The 22,812-nt window shown below is 47.1% G+C and overlaps 1 long non-coding RNA gene across 1 annotated transcript; it reads right to left on the reverse strand.

Annotated features, from left to right (window-relative positions):
* Positions 1-1,112: 1,112 nt before the first annotated feature.
* Positions 1,113-21,828, reverse strand: LOC135972639 (uncharacterized). The gene is made up of 3 exons (XR_010589118.1): positions 21,395-21,828; positions 16,497-16,596; positions 1,113-4,530 (listed from the first exon to the last, which is right to left on the reverse strand). It is a non-coding gene; the product is annotated as an uncharacterized LOC135972639 (long non-coding RNA).
* Positions 21,829-22,812: the final 984 nt, after the last annotated feature.

Below are 22,812 nucleotides of genomic sequence, written 5' to 3' on the forward strand. Positions count from 1 at the left end.
CAGTCTATTTTATTGCCATTTGTACAAGAGTATTGTCGACAATTTGCAATACAAGAGCTACGGACTATGGGTTCAATCCTGCAAGCCCATAAAACAGCTCAGGAAGGTGCAATGGGGAGAGACAAACCTGCTCAGCAACACACAGCCCCTCAGCAGGTGCACACAGCAAACATCTGAGGTGGCGAATGGTGGACTACGCGCAGCATGTGCGTCTAATAGGAAATATATCCAGATCTTGGCAGAGCTGAGCCCATTTACTGCTCATCAGCCCATTTTGCAGGGTTAGAAAAGGGAGACAGGAGTTCTGCGGGAGCCTCTAATTCATTCCTTGCAGAGGGGCCTCTGAATCCTATATCTGTCCCCACCGCAGCCACCTCCGGGATTAAGAATACACAGTGTTTAACAGCACGTGGTGACACTACATAACCCTTCAGGACAGGAGGTGAGTAAAACTGGCTTTAGTAAAGCAAAACTGGTAATTTCATGTGTTAGAATTTGGCAGGACCCTGGGATTTACCTCCCTTTGCTTACACAAAGCAGCATGGGCCCTTAAGAGGCTCTGCGTGGTTAAGACCCCTGTGTCACTGACTGAAAGGTACCGTAGAATAGCAGTGCCATGTCCTCTTTGCATGAAGCATGCTGCTTCAGTGATGCTGTAGAGGAAAAACTGCTCTTGTCTGAACCATCAGTGCTTTCTGTAGTAGATAGGATTCCTTGGAGGTTTCCTAGTTAAGCACTGACCTGGCCTATCCTTGCTTAGCTTCTGCAATCTTTTGTGATCACAGCAGAATATCAAAAAGCTGCAGGCCAAAAATAAAGTCAAGGTCCTGTGCCAAAGCCCTCCTGACAAGTGTGAAGGCGCTAGTTCTGGAATTCTCCACACATCAAGGGAGGCGTTGTTCCAAAGTGCCCCTCACTCCACATCAGAACTCGCTAGAACAGTGACCATGTTCAACACACACGTGCAGACAGAAGAAAGGAAACTGGGGTCAGCTTGAAGCTGCCATGGCCCACTAGCTTGGACATGGGAGACCTGGGTTTGTTACACTAATAAAATAATACCAACAGGATCTTATAAGACAAAATGCCACGTTTATTGTAAATACAGAGAAAGAGAGAGAAATCAGGATATGCAGTTTAATATTATTTCACTACTATTTCTTATTCATTCACACACCATTCATACAAGTTCTGCAGAGTTGTTATAGTTACCAGCCTAGAGGTTGCTCATGGCAGAGTACTGGCCAGGTAGCCAGCACACAAAGGTGGAGCCGAGTCCTTGTCAGATGCGCATCCAATGCTCCTGGAGGCTGGTTGCAGAACCAGACTACCAGACTCAAAGTCCCTGGGTTTTTGGTTCTGTTCTTATAGGATTTTGTCCTTATACAAGTCTATGGGAATCGCTTCATCATGCTGATGTTTGTTTGAAGTGATTATGAATCAGCAGGTGGCATATCCCAGATGGCTGAGTGTTCTCTTGTTCTTCGGAGTCTTCAGCCCTCCATCTGGAGGGGCACTTGAGTGGATTCCAGCCTGCCCTGCGGGGTCATCCAGTTATCTCTGTGCTACGCATTCTTTGCCCATAGGAGATCAAAGGTGCCAGACTAAGAGTTATAACTGTGATTTGCTAATTATTTATTTGCATCACACACATTCATTCACATTCATCCTTTATCTTTAAGTCACATCTTACACTTTTGTTTTACTACCTCCTCTTCCTTGACATTCTTATTTTACAATTCTATTTTCCAGATGTGACAGACTTTCATCAGTCTATTTAACCTTTTAAATACAATAGCAGAAAATAAGCAGGATAATAAACGAAGGGGGGGGGGTAAGGGATTTCTGCAAGACCAATTTCAGAGCAGTTGTTTTTACAAAGCCTTATCACCCTTTGAGAACAGACTTTGTCTTAGGATGTGTTAACACAATTAGAAGTTTGGCCTTGCATGTTTCTTACAGAGAGGGAGAGACACAGAAATGAAAAAGCAAGAAGCCTGTTTTGTTACCAATATCTTGAAGTTTAAGCTGTGGGGAATTCAATTTTACCCCTTGTCTCTCTTGGCCTCATACTTGTTATACACATACTCTTTATGGTTCTAATACAGAAATTCCCTGATATAGTCCAACAGGTTCTCCAAATTGCCACTAGCTCACTGAGACCTTCCATCACTCACTTCACCCCTTATGATGCTGCACCCCATATTCTTCATAGTGATGTTATTATATGGTTATAGCATAATTATGATGCATTTTATGAAAGATGGGTTATGTGAGATGTCATTGAAAAGTTATGATTTGCTGAATGATTATCCTATTTGTATGCATGTATCATTTTTGTATCTGAAGTTATGAATATTAACTATGTATCTGTATTTCAAATGTAGTTACACCTGGGTAACACCCACTAGACAAGATGCTTTCACTCTAGATCGTAGCGGGGAAGGGCCTATTCAGGGCAACGGGCTATTAGGAAAAAACAATAGGCCTTTGCAGAAGCTTATCTCCCCCTGGGGAGCCTTCCTGAGAACACTACAGTCTGTGAGTAATGGCTGCTATGACTCTACAAGGACATGTGATCAACCTATGTATCTGGACTCCATCTTGGGATGTCAGTATTTTTCCACAGACCAGTCTGGGAACCAAGCTTCAGAACAAAGGGTTCCTGCCATATGCAAAAACTATATAAAGCAGGGAGTGCCATCATCTGTGGTTCTTCACTCCCCATACAAGAAGACTCCTGAAAACACCTGAGGAACAAAGACTGAACTGGAGGAAGTGCTGGACACAGGCTAAAGGGATTTCTAGCCTGTGTATGAAAGACCTGGGGATTCCAAGCTGTAAAGCAAGTGCAGCCTGCTTGTATAATTTCTCAGGGTGAGAATCTGCTATTTCTTATCCAATCAATCTAGTATATTAAGCTTAGTTTGTGGTTTTTGTTTATTTGCTAGGTAATCTGCTTTGATCTGTTTGCGATCACTTATAATCTCTCTTTTGTAGTTAATAAACTTGTTTTTGCTTTATCTAAACCAGGGAGTTGGAGTGAAGTGTATCGGAATCATAGCTCAAGGGGCTGGCAGAGTATGTCCCATTAGCAGGTATGCTCACAAAAACAGAGTTATTCCAACTGAAAGCCAGTAGCCTAGTTTAATTTGTGTTTGATTTAAGCAGCACATTATCCTGCAGAGCCTTTTGATCAAGAAAGCATCAATAGGCAGAGAGACCATGCTGCACTGAGCACTGTTCAGCAGATACTCAGACTCTGGTGAGCCCAGCCTCTCAGCGCTGGCTAGGGGAAGGGTTACCAGCCCACTAGGACTGGGATGGAAATCCAGCTGCTGTCATCTCAAGTTCTATATTTGGAGATGAAGCTGCTTTTATCAGAGGTTAAGGCCATGTAGAAGGGACAGAGAATTTGTGATCCCAGAGTAAATTAAAAAAACAAAACAGATTCCGGATGCCATGTTTTTGGAAGTGGCATAAGGAGGGTCCATGCAATGAGCTAGCTGCGCATTAGCACAACAGTGCAGAATTTGCCATGTACTCCATAGCAATAAGAACTTTCCATTGCAGTGTGCTTGTGCTACTGCCATGACCCAGCGTGTGATCACATTCATGTCAGGTCACACACAAAAGGTGGACAATGCAGGTGTGAGAGAGACCACATTAAAGGGAAGAAAGTCTTTCTTTGAGATTTCTTTGCTGACTTTAATAAATACTCCCTCTATGCTTCAGATTTTGAATGGGTGGGAGAGAAGGAGGGAGAGACCCTGTCTACACACCCTAAGCAACTGAGCTTAATAATGGACTTCTATTCAGCTATTGCTGTCCCAGCTACAGCTTGGTTGATGGCTACACTATGAACTAGGGTTGCAATCTCCCTGCTCATGGGCACATCTTCATATTCGCTCTCATCAAGCTCGAGTGAGTATAAATAGCAGTGTAGCTGCGGCAGCACTCGTCGCAGCCTTAGTGGCATTAGTTTCAGGGAAGCACCCTGAGAAATCTGTGGCTTGGCACTTCTGGAGCCCTCAGCTTTCCTTCACCCTTGTCAATCATGCTTTTGGTGGGGGCATTGGACAGAGATGGGAACTGTACCAGTTGCATTGGCTGATCGTCTCCACCTAGAGATGAAGATCATGTTTGTGTGCAGATTTTGTTAGGCCTTTCAGTTGCCTCTGATACCACTGCCCATGAAGTGTAATTGACACATGCAATCACTAGTATGTTTGGTTAGCCTTGACCACTCCACTCCTTTATTTCTGAGGGGCTTCTGTGGGTGGTTCAAAGCAATTGCTTTTCTGCTCCAACAGACTTCTCCCCCTCCTGTTTAATGGATGCATGAGGTTGTTTGGAGGGCTAGGGAGAGTGCATAGGGTGGGCTGTATGCGATATGCTGAAAACGTCTGGCTGACTCTATCGCATCTGCTCTGTCTGGCACAGTGGAAGGAGAGTCCCAGGACTTCTAGGAGATTGGAGTCTGGATGACAGCTGTGTCTGAGGCTCAGTTCTGAAGAGACCAGTGTAATGCTAGGATGATGGGAGAAGCAAATGGAAAGAGTCAACAGCCCTGACTGAGAAAGGACGTCAGCCATTTGCAAATATGCCTGCAAGAGGGTTGTTGTGTTAGAAACAATTGCTCCTGCACAGCCAGAGAGCAGCAGCCAGGCATGTTTTTCCATTTGCACTTGGCAAGGAGGCTGCAATCATTCCTTGCCTTTGCTATCCCGAGATTAGATTACTTGGAGCAACACACAGACCATCTGGGAACTGAAGCTAATGCAGAAGGCATCTACCCACTTATTAAGCATGTGTCATGCAGGGAGCACATTACACCAGAACTACACACTCAGCACTGGCTCCCACCAAGTTTCCAAGCGGCTTTTAAGGTGTAGCCTTTAACCCATTGGGCCGTTATAAATATATTAACTAGGGTACGCTGCTGCCAATTTTCTTAGTCATAACTGTCTGGGTTCTCACCTCCCAGTTACACAGAACAGGCTTCCCGCAAGCTACCACAGAAAAGCACACTTACACAAATAAATAAATGACAAACAAAGTCACCCTTTAAAGAATGGGGTTGATTACTATGGGCTCATGAACCCTTTTGCAAACCATCAAAGAATTTTAAGATATTTGCAAAACCTTGAAGGGTCATCAACCCTGATAAATGTATCGGCCTAGGTATTTATATCACCCTTGTCACCATATCATCCTCACAACACCTCTGTAAAGTACGGAAGCATTATGTTCATTTCACAGGCAGGGATCAGAGGCGTGCAGTATATCAAGTAACTTGTCCAGGAGCACTTATGAGGCCTGGGGCTGAGCCAGAAATTAGGGTAAGGTCTCCCATGCCCTAGTTCAGTGTCTTAACCATAAGACCAAGCTTCCTGTCCCCTAAGCAAAGTAGTCTTAGATCCGCTCCGTACCAGCTCAATCATCTTTTTAATAAATACACATATCTCCAGTAGTTCTCCCACTGACAAGATCACAACGTAATAAACCCAGACTCACTGGTGAAGAGGTCACTCACTACCGGATATTGCACTTTCATAAGTGGTGAATTGTAAATATATTTCACAGCATGGTATCCTCCCAGTGCTAGGCACAGGAAAGGTGATGGGAGAAGGAAAGAATTCTTCAAGAAGCCCAGCTGGATGGATAATTCAGTCTCAGACCGTCTACAGCTGAGCTCTTCAGGGCATTGAGACTTGTGCCTTGTTTTGCTACTCCATCCTGCTATAATTTAGTTGTACTGAATGATCTGATTGTCTTCAGTGTCTTATCTAATAGGCTATTCCACTCATGAATGATTTTCTACATCATTCTATGAAACCTGATGTCCATCCTGAATTGATTTCTCTTAAGCTTCCCCATAAGCCTCCTCATTTCCTGACTGAAGACACAAAGATTTATACTGAGAGGGACTGCAGATTTCACTGAGCACTTTTAACATGCTCAGGTGCCACTTCTGTCTGTGGACTATTGTGGTGGGGTGACGACTCTCCGGCGCAATGCTTCCTGCCGGTTGTCCAGGGAATTAGCTCTTTTTCCAGCTCGGAGCGCCCTCTGCCGGCTGATGTCTCACCTGCTGCTGGCCCCCCGTGTCCCTCCTGGACCCCAGTGCCCTTTCTCTCAGGGTTCTGCTCTCTGCAGTACCTCCACAGTCTCTGAGTCTCACCTCCCAGGGGAACCCCCAACCCTCTATCCCCACCTTGCCTCAGTGGCTACTGCCAGTCATCATCTAGCCCCCGCTCCCTGGGGCAGACTGCAGTCTGTAAACCACTCATCATCGGCAAGGGGGGTTGGACCTGCTGCCTCTGCCTATCTCTGGGCTGCCCTTCTGCAGCCCCAGTACCTTTTGTGGGCCCTTAACTTGGTCTGCAGCCTGGGGCTTTGCTAGGCTGGAGCTCCCCAGCTCCCTCTGCCCTTCCCCAGCACTGCTCCACCCTAGATATCCTTCCCAAGCAGCCAGGTCCTTCTCTCTCTGAAGCTAGAGAGAATCTTCTTCAGCCTCTGGCCCTCAGCCCTCGTATAGGGCCAGCTGTGGTCTGATTGGGGCATGGCCCCACCTGTGGCTGCTTCCCCCAATCAGCCTCTCTTTCCCTCTGCAGCCCTCTCCAGGGCTGTTTTAACCCCTCCAGACAGGAGCAGGGTGAGTACCCTGCTACAACCATAAAGACAAGGGAACCAAGCTCTAGCAAGGGGATGCTGTGGCAGACCTCTATGGGAGCTCAGGACTGGAAGATCAAGGAATGCTGCAGGTCAGAATTGAGGTGTGTTAGCAAAGCTGTATGGGGGAAAGACACAGAGAACCCATGTTCACTCTACCAGGTTTAAATCTCATGCTGTTTTGCCTCAGGTTAACAAACACACACTGTATTCTATATGAACCATGTGCTTTCCATCCATTCCATGCGCACCATCATCTTGATGGAGTTAGATGATGCAGACAGACAGTCTGAGATCTGGGTTAAATAAGTTCTTGGCATTGCAGCATGTTCTAGAAATTCTCACAGGGCAGAACATCTGGAGCACATTATTCATTAAGAACGAAAGATGCTGTTATGTTTGTGGAGGCATCAAGCATGCTTCTTATAAGGATCTGACACAAATTTGAGTGACAATTAATGACACAGCAGCATTTCTTAGAGAACATGATTACTGCCTAGTGTTAAATAAAACTGGTGTGTGCTCAGTTTACTGCATGTTTCCAAAGATACATTCATTTATATCAGCAGCAGAAATGAAATGGCACTTTTAAGTAGCACACAGTAATCTGGATGCTCAGAAGTTGGGATACAGTAGCGAGGTGTCAAACTGTGTGCGTGACATGGAACTGATGGTATTACTTCTAACAAGTGGTGCTTCTAGGAATGTTCTAAGTCGTCTCATTTCAATGACCTCTGGTAAGGCCAGTTAGCTCGGATACTACTTACAGAAGTACTGGCTCAGGCTATGCTCAAGTACCTGTATTACTGCAATAGGCATATATCAGCCAGACAGACAGATATTCCAATTCTCAAACTGTGGCTTTTGGACCACAGCTGATCAATGGAGCTCTTGTGCTTGGCCCATGGAAATGCAAGAATAGTTAGTTTTCAGGGAATGATGCTTTCTGCTAATTGCATCCCAATCCAGGGACCAGCTCCTTTTTAGATTCACTGAGCAAACACACTAAAACTTGTAACAACCAACAAGCACTACTCTACAGCCTGATTGGTTGCTGTACGTCCTTCTTTGTCGGGTGTTTCCTTAGTGTAAAAACTCACCAAGGACAAAAAACGCCAAATGGATTCCAAATTGGCAGGATAGCAAACATACCTAGAGGACAGAATTAAACTACAGCATGAGCTGGAAAGACTGGGCAGTGTGGGATGCAAGTAATTGTGGGGGGAAAGAGGAGGGAATGTCACTGGAAATTCCTACACCCAAGGAGACACATAGCAGTAACCAATGTATGTAACCAATAAATAACCCATCACACTAAAGTGGGGGTGATGTTTATCTTTGTCTCTTTAATGTGGCTCTACTATTGTATTGTGCAGCTAAGAAGTATTGCTTTCCCTGGAAAGACGTAGAATCTAGATTGGAAGGGAAAGGAGGGAAACCATGGTGCTACTCGTGGACTTTACTTAACGCAAAGCTAGGCAAGTGCTTAAGTGTTTCACTGGATTGAGGCCAGAGAGCCCAGCACCTTGCAGGATCAAGCCCCAAATCAGATTTTCCCAGGCAACAAAAACAAAACAAAAACCCCACAAAACACTCCCCCCCCCCCCGCACCTAATCAGTGCACATTTGTTCATATCACTGTCTTTCAACTCCTAAATGCAAATATATTTAAGCCATTACAAAGCTACCTCTTTGTTTTGCTTTTCATCCTGGAGATGAATTCAGATATTCTGTTGTTACCTACTCTAGTATGAGGATACAAAAGAATCTTCTAACATGAGGTAACTCATGTCTAAGAGCACGCTCATTTGATTATCTTCACAAAAGAACTATTTGAGGTACAGCTGTAACAAACAAAAGAACGTTAATTTGCAGACCACGCTGGGCAAGGAATGGTTCCATTTATGCATGTTCAGGTCAATTATTACATTCCACTTAAATGCCAAACTAATTATACTTAGAAAATATTAAACTGCTAACACTTATTTGGGATATACTTTTTAAAATGTAGCTTTTTTCCCCTATACAACTTCAAAAGTTGATATAGTTTGAAAAAGACTTCTGCTCACTGGGATTAAGCATTGTCTATGGAAGTGATGCATTATATGGGCCAGATCTCCAGCTGGTATACATCTGTCAGATAGCAAGACTACAGGGTATCATGGGGGATTTATTCCAGCTGGGAATCCTGGCCTAAAAAGGGAAGAATGGGGGCATGAGCCAACAGAACAACTCCTCCCATGAAACAGTGCGGCAGCCCAAGATAATACAGAGATAAATGTTGGCCCAACCAAGAGAGTTTCTTTTCCATTTTCCCGATAGAAAAGGAAAAGAAAAGTGTGGTTTCCACAAAATTTTTTGTTGGGAAATGTTGGTTTCCCACCCCCCACCCCCCACCCCCCACCCCTAGTAAAATAACAATTTCCTTTTTGGGGGGGTGGGGGAGAACACTGATGGAAAATTTCTCACCCACTTTGATTAAAAGTGTACATCAAGGATCAATTTTCTCCTGCATCTGAACAGCCTGATTCTATGCTGACTGTTGGAAGTTAGAGCCACCACTAGAATTACCTAGGAGATAAATTGTCCATGCCCTTGCAATTCCCAGTTGTGCCTTCCCTCTCCCGTCATGCCGCTGGTGTCAAGGGAATTCTGCACTGAGCAGTGTAGAGTGGCCAGCAAGAGAAGGAGAAACTGGTTCCACGTTCAGGTGTTTAAACTTGAGATTGAGTTGATTGGTACCCACACACATAGCCAAGCACACAACGACAGACAAATGCACACATTCTCTGGCTAGTTTTTCAAGGTTTCGCAAATTATATGTTGCCTTCTACAGGCAGAAGTTTAGAAATGAAGGAAATATTTCCAAACTGTTACACAGGCTGTGATGAAGTGGGGGATTGTCTTGTTTTTCCAATGGTTTGCATGCAGAGGAGGTGGGACTCAGTTTCCCTGGGTGTTACTGGTTTAACGAGGTGATGGGAGAGGGAATTTGTTGTTACAGAGGACCAGCGAGGGAACTTGAGACCTCAGCCAATGGCCTGGAGAATGGATACCCCAGTGACTGGTGACCTGGCGACCCGGAGGCCCAGCTCAGGAGTTGAAGCCGGTTCTGGCCAGTGGGAGGACAATGGGCTGTACAGAGAGGACCCCAGTGAACTAACCAGCCGGTTCCAGCCAGAGGGCAGAAGAGAGGAGAGGAGGCCCAAGCGACCCGGTTTACCTGGAGAGAAAAGATAATGGACAGATGCAGGGCATGGGGGAGATGATATCAGATGCCTAGCTGGGAAGCACGGGGGCTTGGGACTGGAGAGGGAGCAAGCAGAGCCCACCTGGATGCAGGGGAGACTTGCATGTGCTTTGCTGAGGGAGGCAGGGCCGGCTCTGGCTTTTTTGCCGCCCTAGGCAAAAAAGCCCCCCTGCCACTCCCCCCCCCCCCCCCCGCCAGCGCGGCAGGGGAGTTCGCCGAGCCTGGCTGCGGGCCCGCAATCCCCAACCTGTGGTGACGACACAGGAAAGGAAACAGAACGCCAGGTTTGTTGGTAGCCAGAGAGCTTCACAAGCCTCTTGCAAAAAGCCTCCCAGGAAAACTTTCCTGGGGTTTTTATTTCTCTCCTTACTTTGTTTACAACTCTTCTTAGTGGTTACATTCTTGTGCATAGAAAAGCCAGGCAGTATACATGCACATAAGATAACGAACCCATCTCTTGAGCGCGTGAACACCAGCTGCGAGGGTACAATCAAATCAGCCAAATAAGTTTCCCAAACACAAACGCTGGATTGAAGGTCACTCCTGCCTCGTAGCCATGGGGGCAGTTTGCCGCGCCCGTGGGCTGGCGATTCGGGAGCTATGCGTCCCTACACCAACCAGCCGGAGCGCTGGGAGGAGGGCGGAGAGCCCAGCCGGGGCTCTCCGCTCTCCCCGACCAGCCGGAGCGCCGGGAGGAGGACGGAGAGCTCCCGGTGGCCAGAGTGCCGGGAGCAGGGCGGAGAGCCCGACCGGGGCTCTCCCCGGCGGCCAGAGTGACGGGGGAAGGGCGGAGAGCCCGACCGGGGCTCTCCGCTCTCCCCGGCGGCCAGAGTGACGGGGGAAGGGCGGAGAATCCGACCGGGACTCTCCGCTCTCCCCGGCGGCCAGAGCGCCGGGAGGAGAGCGGAGAGCCCCCAGCGGCCAGAGTGCTGGGAGCAGGGCGGAGAGCCCGACCGGGGATCTTTGCTGTCCCCGGCGGCAAGCCCCCGGCGGCCAGAGCACCGGGAGGAGGGCAGCGAGCCCAGTCGCGGCCCCGCTCTTGGGCTGGAGTGCCCCGCCGCGCCGCCCCCCTTTAGGCGCCGCCCCAAGCACATGCTTGGTGGGCTGGTGCCTGGACCCGGCCCTGGAGGGAGGCCAGGCCCAAGGGCCCCAAGAGTTTTCTACGCTGTGTTCAAACACTCAATAAACCCTCCTGTTTTACGCTGAGTGTCACTCCAGTCTAGAGAACAGGGTTGCATTATTCCCTTTAGGGAGTGGAGGCCCTGGGGGTCCAGAGCGAGTGGACTCCCTGAGGGGGCCCACGGCAAGAGACAGGTGTGCTAAGGCTCAGAGAGGTGCAGTTCCAGGAGGTGGAGGGGCTTAACCCCTGAGAGAGAGAGTGGACTGCCGAGAAGGGCTGTCACACTGAAGGGGGTTCCCCCGCACAGGGCCAAGAGTGGGCATGATCTGTGAGTCCGTGGCACAGGCGTTTGTCACCTAGCTCTGGTGACTTTAGCTGATGTGCTCCTTTGAACAGTGGCAGTTCAAAGTGATGCACATGGGGAAACACTGGGGTATTTTTTGCTCCACATATGGAGGTAGGTGAGTCATCAACCAATTGGTTAATAGGACTCAGAGCTAAAAACTGCAGTAAGATTTTCAGAATCTTCTATTCTCATCAAAAACAACAAGGAGTCTGGTGGCACCTTAAAGACTAACAGATTTATTTGGGCATAAGCTTTCGTGAGTAAAAACCTCACTTCTTCGGATGCATCCGAAGAAGTGAGGTTTTTACTCACGAAAGCTTATGCCCAAATAAATCTGTTAGTCTTTAAGGTGCCACCAGACTCCTTGTTGTTTTTGTAGATACAGACTAACACGGCTACCCCCTGATACTTATTCTCATCAAGTCGCTTCAACTTACTACAGTAGCAGAAAATAGCTGGGTTTTTTGGTTGATTTACAAACCCTCTTTTGAAGGAGCCTGGGTGTAAATGGGAATGAGAGAAATTAGGTTGCTTTAAAAAAACAAACAAACAAAAAAACCACAACCCACCACCAAAACCAGAGACCTCCATGGAAGTTTTCTGGGGGTGGGGTTGTCAGAGAAAGATACAGCACTAAGGCATATATATCCACATCTTCCTGAGCCCAACAGGGTCTGCAAATGGCTGTTTGTGTTTAAAAAGCAATTGCATGTAGCCAAAGAAGAAAAAGGCACTTGATTAAGACGACCAATTAAGGTTTGGCGTTGGGTGCGCTTTAAGCAGACAGCTTTAGAGCTGTAGACTATCAAGACAATTTCCTGAGGAAGAATTATTTGTTGCTTTTCTGATATGGCAGAAGTTCTGTGAACTCTCACACTGTTCTGCATAGATGGAACACAGCAGATCTCTATGCGGCCAATCTCCTTGCAGTAATCCGTTTTTTCCTTCTTGTCTTCCCATCCTTGACTAGTTGGAGGCCAAAGTCAGTGTAAAATGAAACTAGAAATAGTATACATTTCTGTTTGTTCTAGTCAAAATAGAAAATAACGGGCTTTAATTCCAGTTTGCATCTTTCTCTAGAAAGAAGTCGAATTTAAAACATAAGTAAACATTCAGATCCATGCAGAAAGTAAGAAATCCTTCTGGTGTAAGAAAAAGTTACAGCTCACAATTGTGACTGGCTGTCCTAGGAGGAGAACCCACAGACCTCTTTGGCTCCCCCATCACAATTATTCTTCATGTTGGCATATTGGCTTCCCCACAAATGTCTGTACAAATAGAGCAAGCCCAGTTCAAAAGGCTCCTGAAGTTTGGGAAAATTCAAGTTCTGATCTGAACTTTGCAGCTTTAATCGCGAGGAATTCATGCAGCCTGCATGCCACTTTTCCACTTAAAAAGCAGACCTCATGTTACTTAACAGGGAATATAAGACCTTGCCCCTACCTCATTCTTTATTCCCTGTAAACCCATGGGGCAAGATTTGCAAAAGCGAGTCCCCAATAGTTAATGTTCTGAATCTGTATTTCGGTACCTAAATAAGCCAAGTGTAATTTCTAAAGTCCTGAGTGCACACCACCTCCCAGACCTCTCAATAACATAGGGTACATCTTTGCTACCTGCCGTATCGTTAAGACGCGATATATCGATCCCCGAACACACTCACCGTTGACTCCGGAACTCCACCAGAGCGAGCGGCGGTAGCGCAGTCGATGGGGGAGCCGCGGCCGTCGATCCCACGCCATCTGGACCCCAGGTAATTCGATCCAAGATACTTCGACTTCAGCTACGCTATTCACGTAGCTGAAGTTGCATATCTTGGATCGATTCCCCCTCCCCCCCCCCCCCAGTGTAGACCAGCCCATACAGTGAAACTGTGCCAGCTTTGCTTGCCAGTGTGCATAAGGTCCAGTGACTATCTAGGCTTTATACCCCTTGAGTTTCAGGTTTAACTGAACTCAATATGCCAAAGGTAGGGGAGGGAGGGAAATCACTATGGACCCACCAAGGCCTTTTATGTGCCAACAACTGCCTATGAGATGGTTTGAGATTGGAGAGGAGGACAGAAGCCACCTTGGAAAACCTCTTGGAGGGTAGAAGGCGAGGGAGAGGGAAAGATGAGAGAAGTGTTTACATTTATACGGGGCTGGTCATGAACCAGGTCACATTTTTTAGAGCTCCTCTTTCTTGAGCCTTACTAGTCACAATATGGCCCATAGATTACAAATCAGGCAGTGCTAGGGTCTTGCTAATAAAAGGGATGCAGGGCTCAAGCAATTTTTTTACATTCATAACCAGGCCCTACCAAATTAATGGTCCATTTTGGTCAATTTCATGCTTTCTGCTATTGAAATCTGAAATTTCATGGTGTTGTAATTGTAGGAATCCTGACCCAAAAAGGAGTTTAGGAAGGGGAGTGGGGAATCACAAGGTTAGTGTGTGTGTGTGTGTGTGTGTGTGTGTGTGTGTGTGTGTGTGTGTGTGTGTGTGAGAGAGAGAGAGAGAGAGAGGGGAGGGGGGTGTTGCAGTACTGCTACCCTTACTTCTGTGCTATTGCAGACAGCATGGTGTCTTCAAAGCTGGGCAGCTGGAGAGTGGTTGTTGCTGGCTGGGAGAAGTAAGGGTGGCGGTGGCAATACTGCGACCCCCCTACAATAACCTCATGACCCCTCTGCAATTCCCTTTTTGTCAGGACCCCCAATTTGAGAAATGCTGGTCTCCCCCTGTGAAGTCTGTATAGTATAGGGTAAAAGCACACAAAAGACCAGCTTTCATGTCTAAAGGTGTATGTGTCTTATTAACTCTGTTTTCTCCTAGAGCTCCAGGAAGAAATCACCGCCAGTGTGGAACTGGCTGTCCAACACTATCTGTGATTTGGGGGGCGTGTCATAACTATAAAGGGAAGGGTAACAGCCCTCCTGTGTACAATACTATAAAATCCCTCCTGGCCAGAGACTCCAAAATCCTTTTACCTGTAAAGGGTTAAGAAGCTCAGATAACCTGGCTGACACCTGACCCAAAGGACCAATAAGGGGACAAGATACTTTCAAATCTGGGGGGGGGGGAACGGAGGGGGGAAGGGAAGGCTTTTGTTTGTGCTCTTTGTTTTGGTGGTTGTTCGCTCTTGGGACTAAGAGGGACCAGACATCAATCCAGGCTCTCCAAATCTTTCTGAACAAGTCTCTCATATTTCAATTTGTAAGTAAACAGCCAGGCAAGGCGGGTTAGTTTTATCTTTGTTTTCTCAACTTGCAAATGTATCTTTTTGCTAGAGTGTTTATCTCTGTTTGCTGTAACTTTGAACCTAAGGCTAGAGGGGGGTCCTCTGGGCTCTTTAAGTTGATTACCCTGTAAAGTTATTTCCCATCCTGATTTTACAGGGATGATTTTTACCTTCTTCTTTAATTAAAAGCCTTCTTTTTAAGAACCTGATTGATTTTTCCTTGTTTTTAGAGCCAAGGGGGTTGGATCTTGATCCACCAGAAGTTGATGGGAGAAAGGAGGGGAGGATGGTTAATTTTTCCTTGTTTTTAGATCCAAGGGGGTTGGATCTTGATCCACCAGAAGTTGGTGGGAGAAAGGAGGGGAGGATGGTTAATTTCTCCTTGTTTTTAGAGCCAAGGGGGTTGGATCTTGATCCACCAGGGAATTGGTGAAGAGTCTCTCAAGGCTACCCAGGGAAGGGAATTAGCACTTTGGGAGTGGTGGCAGTGGACCAGATCTAAGCTGGTAGTTAAGCTTAGAAGTTTTCATGCAGGCCCCCACATTTGTACCCTAAAGTTCAGAGTGGGGAAGCAGCCTTGACATGGTGGCAGAGTGGTGGGATCATTTTAAACCAAAAGCCAGTAAGATTTTTTTTCTCCTTTCTAGCTGCTTGGAAAGCAGAGCTCAAGGTAGATGCATATTTGATCTCTCCTTGCCTGAAGGCAGAGGTGTTAAGTTTTTATTTTTTAAACAAGGGTCTTTGTTAAGAGAAGGGTTCAAGCAGTGAGCAAACAGCTGGCAAAAGGAATTTACAAGCTGAATTGTTTTTTTTCTTTCTACCTCTCGGGGATAGCTAGTTAGAAAGTCTCTGTTACCTAAAAAGCAACAGAGGGTCCTGTGACACCTTTAAGACTAACAGAAGTATTGGGAGCATAAGCTTTCGTGGGTAAGAACCTCACTTCTTCAGATGCAAGACGCATCTGATTTTGTGGAGTCCCTGCATGTTTGTAGTGAGAGGGGGGTCAGGGCTGGGCCAGGGGATTGGGGCGCGGGAGGCAGTGCAGCTCCAGCTGGGGAGGCAGGGATGGGACAGGGTTGGGATGCAGGCTCTGGGTGGAAGTTTGGGTGTGGGAGGGGGCTCAGGGATGGGACAGGGGGTTGGGGTGCAGGTGGGGGTGCAGGGTCTGGGAGGGAATTTGGGTGCAGGAGGAGGCTCCGGCCTGGAGGCGCTTACCTCGGGTGGTTCTTGATCAGTGGCGCAGTGGGGCTAAGGCAGGATCCCTGCCTACCCTAGCTCCACATTGCTCTGCTCCCCGAGTTGGCTAGCATGTCCAGCCTCTAGGTGGAGGGGCCAGGCTGCTCTGTGCAGTGCATGTTGCCTGTGCCCACAGGTGCTGCTCCTGCAGCTCCCATTGGCCACGGTTCCCAGCCAATGGGAGCTGCAGAGCCAGTGCTGGGGGCAGGGGCAGCGTGCAGAGATTCCCTGAATGCCCCTCGCCTAGGGGCCGCAGGGGTATGCCAACCCGCCAGAGCTTGCTGCTCCAGCCCTGTGGAGTGGGGGGGAGGGGGAAACACGCCAAGGCTTGGGGACCGGTGTCCAGCCCCATAGCAATAAAAAGAAAAGAAGCAGTGGGCCGCGTCTGGCCTGTGGGCTTCCTTAGACCAAGGCTGCAGCCCCTAAAGTCCTTGTGTTAATCTGGCCCTGCATGTATGGAAGTTTGGATGTATTGAATTTATTTAAAGTTGAGGGGCTCTCTGCTGTTATTTGTGAAGACAAGGGCAAATAAACGCAAAAAGAGGACCTTGGAGGTAGTTCTTAGTTCCCGAGGAATTGGAGTTCCACAGTCTTGGACAAATGGTTAAGACAGAAGCGGCAGATTCATATCTGCCTAGGCAAAGCTTACTTGATTTCCTGTCCATCAGCTTATCATCTCAGTAGCTATCCAATCACTCTCAGCCATCCTTCTCATACACCTGATTCTCCATCGAAATTCGTATTTTGTGCTGTTAAGAGGAGAGCAATGCAAATTCAAACCAACAAGCGTACAAGTGTGAAACATTGCTGTAAAGGATTCTACCAGGGAACATGGCACTAAAAGGCTAGCCTTGTTCTTCCCTTCATTAATTGTTTGTTCTGACTTGATCTCCCAGGAAAAGGGCCTGATCTAGTGGGGCATGACCAAGCTTAGGAAGCAAAGTACTGCTGAGAAGCGTAACTAATGGTCTTTTAAGTATCGGGGGTAGCTGTGTTAGTCTGTATCCACAAAAACAAGGAGTCTGGTGGCACCTTAAAGGCTAACAGATTTATTTGGGCATAAGCTTTCGTGGGTAAAAAATCTTTACCCACGAAAGCTTATGCCCAAATAAATCTGTTAGCCTTTAAGGTGCCACCAGACTCCTTGTTGTTTTAATGGTCTTTTATGCACCCAAGACCTCCCTCATTACGCTTCCCCTCCCCCCCCCACCCCAAACATCCCGCCATATGCCCCTAGGAAACATAAGGGTATGAAAAGTGTAGCTACTTTTTTAACAGTACCCTAGGACTCACACAGAGGTCAAAGCGCACAAGTGCTGGAAACTCTTTCAGAACGTTTCCTTTCCCCGTATATTATTGAGTCCAGTTTGCCTTCCTGCACCTGGAGGATGGGAGTTTATTGCCTTTCATCCATGGTTCTGCTCCAGTCCCAGCTTCTTGCATTGATTCCCTTTTAAGCAATACAGTGTAGAGACTCAATTGTTCCCCCAACTACCAAACCAACACAGGGGCCTTGCGCCTTTTCATTTAATGGGTCTGCAATGTCCAGGCTTGATTCTGCCCCCAAGTATTCATGTTTTTCTTAACTGAGCCAAACTAGTTAAACCCATCCCTAATAGCACGAGATTCATCAAACCACTTAAGCATGTGTTTAACTTTAAGCAGGTGAGTAATCTCATTGAGGTCAATGGGACTACTGTAATATAAACCCCAACCAAGACTGAAGCCTCATTGTGCTGGGGACCACACAAAAACAGAGAGAGGTAGTCCCTGGGGAGTTTACAGTTTATGACAAGGTAGGAGAGGAAATCAATGAGTAAAGTGACTTGTCAAAGGTCACACAGCAAGTCAGTAGCTGAGCCGGGAATAGAATCCAGGTCTCTTGACTCTCAGCCCACTGCTCCATCCTTGCTGCCACCTTAAAATTAAGCACAGGCTTCAGTGCTCTGTTGAATCAGGAGCTAATGCAGGGGTTGGCAACCGTTCAGATTTGGTGGGCCGAGTCTTCATTTATTCACTCTAATTTAAGGTTTCGCGTGCCAGTCATACATTTTTAGAAGGTCTCTTTCTACAAGTCTATAATATATAACTAAACTATTGTTGTATGTAAAGTAAATAAGGTTTTTAAAACGTTTAAGAAGCTTAATTTAAAATTATATTAAAATGCAGAGCCCCCCGGACCGGTGGCCAGGACCTGGGCAGTGCGAGTGCCACTGAAAATCAGCTTGCGTGCCGCCTTTGGCGCACGTGCCATAGGTTGCCTACCCTTGATCTAATGGTTATGATTTAATAAAAAAAGTGAGACTGAGTGTGTCACAGCATAACACCACAACATTCCTCACCACAAGAGAGACTTTAAAATCTGCCTTAAGAGAAATTAAAACCCAGTCCGGAAAAGATACTAGCTGCAGCAGAGAGAGCTACTGCATGGAAAATACTATCTGCTATTCTGCTACTGCTTACGCTCCCCAGGGAGGTGGAATAATAGTTATGGCACAAGCTTTGCCTCTGTGTTTTAGCTCTGCAGGGAAGCTCCTTAATCTGAGAGGAAGCTGGAGGACTCCAAACAAGAAGAAAAAGAAAAAAGAAAAGAAAAAGGAAAGGAACGCATTGTTTTATGAAATGCTCTGGAATACCAGCATGTAAATGTATTCAACAGATGGGAACAGGCGTGTCAAATTCTGGTGCTATTTTCTATGAACCAGTCTGCCCGTCTCATTCCGCTGGCAGAGAAACAGGCAGGATGTGATTTTTCTAGAGCACCCCAATTCCCCTTGGAAGTCAACAGTAATTGGAGGTCCAGGATCCTTTGGAATTTAAAAAATATCCCTGCCCCATTGTCTAGTGAGGGAAGAAGTCATTCAGCTGCATGTTCCATCCCACAAGATCAAGCTTAGGATGTCTCAGGGCTCAAAGAGAATGGAAACACAACACGTCTGACAATATCCCTTGGGGCACCGGAGCACACCTTCCAACCGCATTTCAAACAGTTGTGGAAACTCTTGGTGGTGAATCCTGGCCCCTTTGAAGTCAGTGGTAAGTCTCACATTGACTTCAATGGGCCCAGGCTTTAACAGGACAAGTAGCTACTTTTCAGAAGGTAATAACAGGCTCGGAATGCAAATGCTGTGGCTGCACCAGTTTATACATTGGCCGATGTCTAAAAACACCAGTGGCCTTATTCCAGCTCCTCCGATTTACTAGGAACCCTACTAAAGGCTCTGTATCTTCTCTCCCCACCCCCAATTCAACCATAGCATCCCAAAGAAGCTGTGCAGCCTTGTTCTTGGCTTGCTGTGCCTTGCAAAATTTCTCAAAGGCTGGGATTTACAAAGGAGCCTGCAGGAGTAAAGCGTCCAACTCCCACTGAAATTCAATAGGACTTGGATGCCTAACTCCCCTAGGATGCTTTGAAAAATCCCAATCTGGGCACCTGAGCCTGCCCTTCTCATTCCAGGAGACTAGGATTTCCCCAATTAAATGTTTCTTTCACAATGAAATTAAACTGAGGGGGAGAAGGGGAATTCATACTGGCAAAGAACACTCCCTTGTCCAGCACAAAGACTCCCATGCCAGTCCTGCCTCCCCAGAAGCCCAGTGCAGGGAGCATTCCTGGGCAGGACAAAGGCAAGCAAGAGGCATGGTTGGGGCAGACCTTGGTTATCCACTGCAAACTCCACAGGAGCTATGGCAATGTGACAAGTTTTTGCAGTCAAAATGCTTCCTTAGCTTGCACCTTCACCCCCAGCAGCAGCAGAGAGGGAGAGCAAGCAACATCTCCTCCTTCACTACTATGGTGCAGGGATGACTCTGGATCTGGGAATGTCTCATTTATTCTTGCTTGACTAAGATGCAACTAGAAATCACAACCACAGTCCTCTCACCACAGCAAACAACCCCTTTTCTATTGGGCTCTCCCAAAATCAAAGAGAGATATCTACTACATATGACCCATTAGCTCAGTTTTCCCACTTAGTGCACATTAACCCACGGTCCTATTTCTTATAGCATGGTGTGCATGTCTCTGCACCAATCCAATCTGCTCAGAGCTGCCTGTTGGTTAACTGCTCTAAAGAGGGGGTTCACAGGGTTTGCTTGAGAGAGCCCCTCCGTTCAGAAGTTTATATTAAACACTTGGGTTTGCGAAGTTGGGTTGAAGATACCAAACCAAACATCCATTGAGTTCAGAGTTTGAGCATTGGCCTGCTAAACCCAGGGTTGTGAGTTCAACCCTTGAGGGGGCCACTTAGGGATCTGGGGCAAAATCAGTAGTTGGTCCTGCTAGTGAAGGCAGGGGGCTGGACTTGATCACCTTTCCGGGTCCCTTCCAGTTCTAGGAGATAGAAGTAACCTGACTAGACTGAACAACATATGGTATGGACGTAGGGGGGAAAAAGGCAAATACACCTCTACCCCAATATAACGCAACTCTATATAACACGAATTCGGATACAATGTGGTAAAACAGTGCTCCGGAGGGGCGGGGCTGCGCACTCTGGTGGATCAAAGCAATTTCGATATAATGCGGTTTCACCTATAACGCAGTAAGATTTTTTGGCTCCCGACAGCGTTATATCGGGGTAGAGGTGTACAATAAATAAGTCTATTTTGCTGAGTTCAGGGGAAATGCAAGGCCCATCTGAACAATCTCCTTTGCATCGATTCTGCAGGAGAAGGGGAGACGTGCAGACCAATAACCACTCCAAACCAGTCAGATGAAGAAGATGTAAGTTCATAAAGTCCCAGCAGGCTAAGGTGCAATAAGGCCCCCAGACATATACCTACATCCCAAGAAATACTGCGGATGCCCAAACTGGTGCTTCTAACAATGGCAGCCACAACAACTGTTCAACTCAACGGGCGCTAGGAGTGCCCAGCACCTGTGAATAACAAGCCATCTATATAGGTTATGGAATACAACTTAGTGTTCTTTATTTGTATCACAGTAGCACCCAGAGTCTCCAACAGAGAGCGAGGACCCATTTTGCTAGGTGCTATACAGATACATAGTAAGAGATCCTCTGCCCCATGGAGCTCACCATCTAAAACAAGCTAGAGGACACACAGGGACAGAGGACATGATTGCCCAAGGTCACACTAAATTTTTTAGACACATTTTAAAACATTGGCCTCTTTCCCTGCGAAGTTCCAAGTGGCCCTGGTGCACAGCACAAGGTATGTCTACGCTGTAATTAGACACCCACAGTTGGCCCATACCAGCTGACTTGGGCTTGGGGCTAAGGGGCTGTTTAATTGTGGTGTAGACATTCCGGTTTGGGCTGCAGCACAGGATCTAGGGCCCTGTAAAGTGGGAGGGTCACAGAGCATGGGTTGCAGCCCAGGCCCAAACATTTATACTGCAATTAAACAGCCCCTTAGCTTGAACCCCATGAGCCAGAGTCAGCTGGCATGGGCCAGCAACAGGTGTCTAATTGCAATGTAGACATACCCAGAGTGACAACCATGAAGTTCCTAGATAGCCCCAGATGTGGTGCAGTCTTTTGAGGTGTAATCACAAACAGGTGTGTCACAGGATGCATCACTCACCGCTGGTTTGGCACCTCCTCCTGCTCACTCTGGGGATTAGCTCTCAAAGCCAACACCCCCTGACCACGGTTTGTACACTGTCACTCTGATCTGCAGTTCCACCGCCTCTGGCCAGGTCATTCACCTTCCAGAGTACAGTCCATCAGCAGTCATAGGCAATCTTTCCATTCGCTGCCTGAGTTCTATGACATGCCCTCAGCGGTAGATAGGGGAACATGAGCCGAGCCAACCCTCAGCTCCGGGTTCCAATCCTTCTGCTCCACAGAAGGGACCTTCTGCTCCACAGTTCTTGGTTTCCTCTCTCTGCCCTCCCTACTCCTTCACTGGACTGCTTCCTACTACTCTGAGCCCCCTTTTCTCTCTGGGTGTGCCAGCTCCAAGAAAGAAAGAAAGAATGAACCAACTTTCCTCTTCCCAGGAAGTAACTACCCTTTCTCAGCAGTCCTCCAGGTCTGGAGCCAGCTTCCTGGCTTTATGGGCCCCACCTGTTCCTGCACAGGTGAGCCTGTTCCTAATTAGGTGCCTGCCATCAGCCAAAAGTTCCTCTGTTTGAAGCCTAAATTAACTGATTGGGCCAGGTTAGCCCAATTTCCCTTGTGCAAGGTTACTGTGGGGATCTCACCCCCATCATAAGGTGTTATTTCAGAACAGGGATACAAAGCAACGGCACCATGTTTCATATCTTGACCTGCACCTCCTCTCTTTATGTGATGGTCACCATTTCAGCAAACACCAAGGTATGAACAGGGCACTGTCGCCGTGATAGAACACACACATTGGTTGTGTATTGGACAAAGAGGGGGATGGATAACACACACTGGCCTTTGGTTTACCTTTGCATATTTCTAGTGGATGCTTACTTCATAAGCACGACTTCCTTATGCTGTAGGGCTGAGAGTCACAAAGCTGCCTAAGAGATTTAGATGCATAGCTGCCATTAATTTCACTGGGAATAGAGCATCTGAATCTCTTAGGCAGAGTTGAAAACATCAGCCTAGGTTTACTTCAGAAGCAAGATCTGGGATTCCCTCTTTATACCTCTTCTTTGCTTCAGCCACAATATCTGGTGCTCTCTCCTCCCTCCCAAAAGGGGATCTACAGCACACTCTATACCAGAGCTCAGGATAGCTTTGAAAGAAGGAACCCATATTCTGACCTTTGCTCTACTCAGAGACCTTTTGTGCCGCTCCAGCGCTCTGTTCTATTCTGGCACAGTTTCTGACTGAGGGAAACACTTCAGGAAGCAAGGGTTTATTCTGCCGCTTACAATTGCAAACAGCGGTATCCCTTGGTGCCTTCATTGTCCAAAGGTGTTTGAATGTAAAGCTCATACATAATAGCAAGTTTCCAGAGATGCCGATGAAAAGCCTTTTGCTATTTGCCAGCCCTACATGGAATGCAAGACCTCAGGTGTCTGG

The sequence above is a fragment of the Chrysemys picta genome, chromosome 7, assembly GCF_011386835.1.
Source record: "Chrysemys picta bellii isolate R12L10 chromosome 7, ASM1138683v2, whole genome shotgun sequence".
Classification (NCBI taxonomy): domain Eukaryota; kingdom Metazoa; phylum Chordata; order Testudines; family Emydidae; genus Chrysemys; species Chrysemys picta.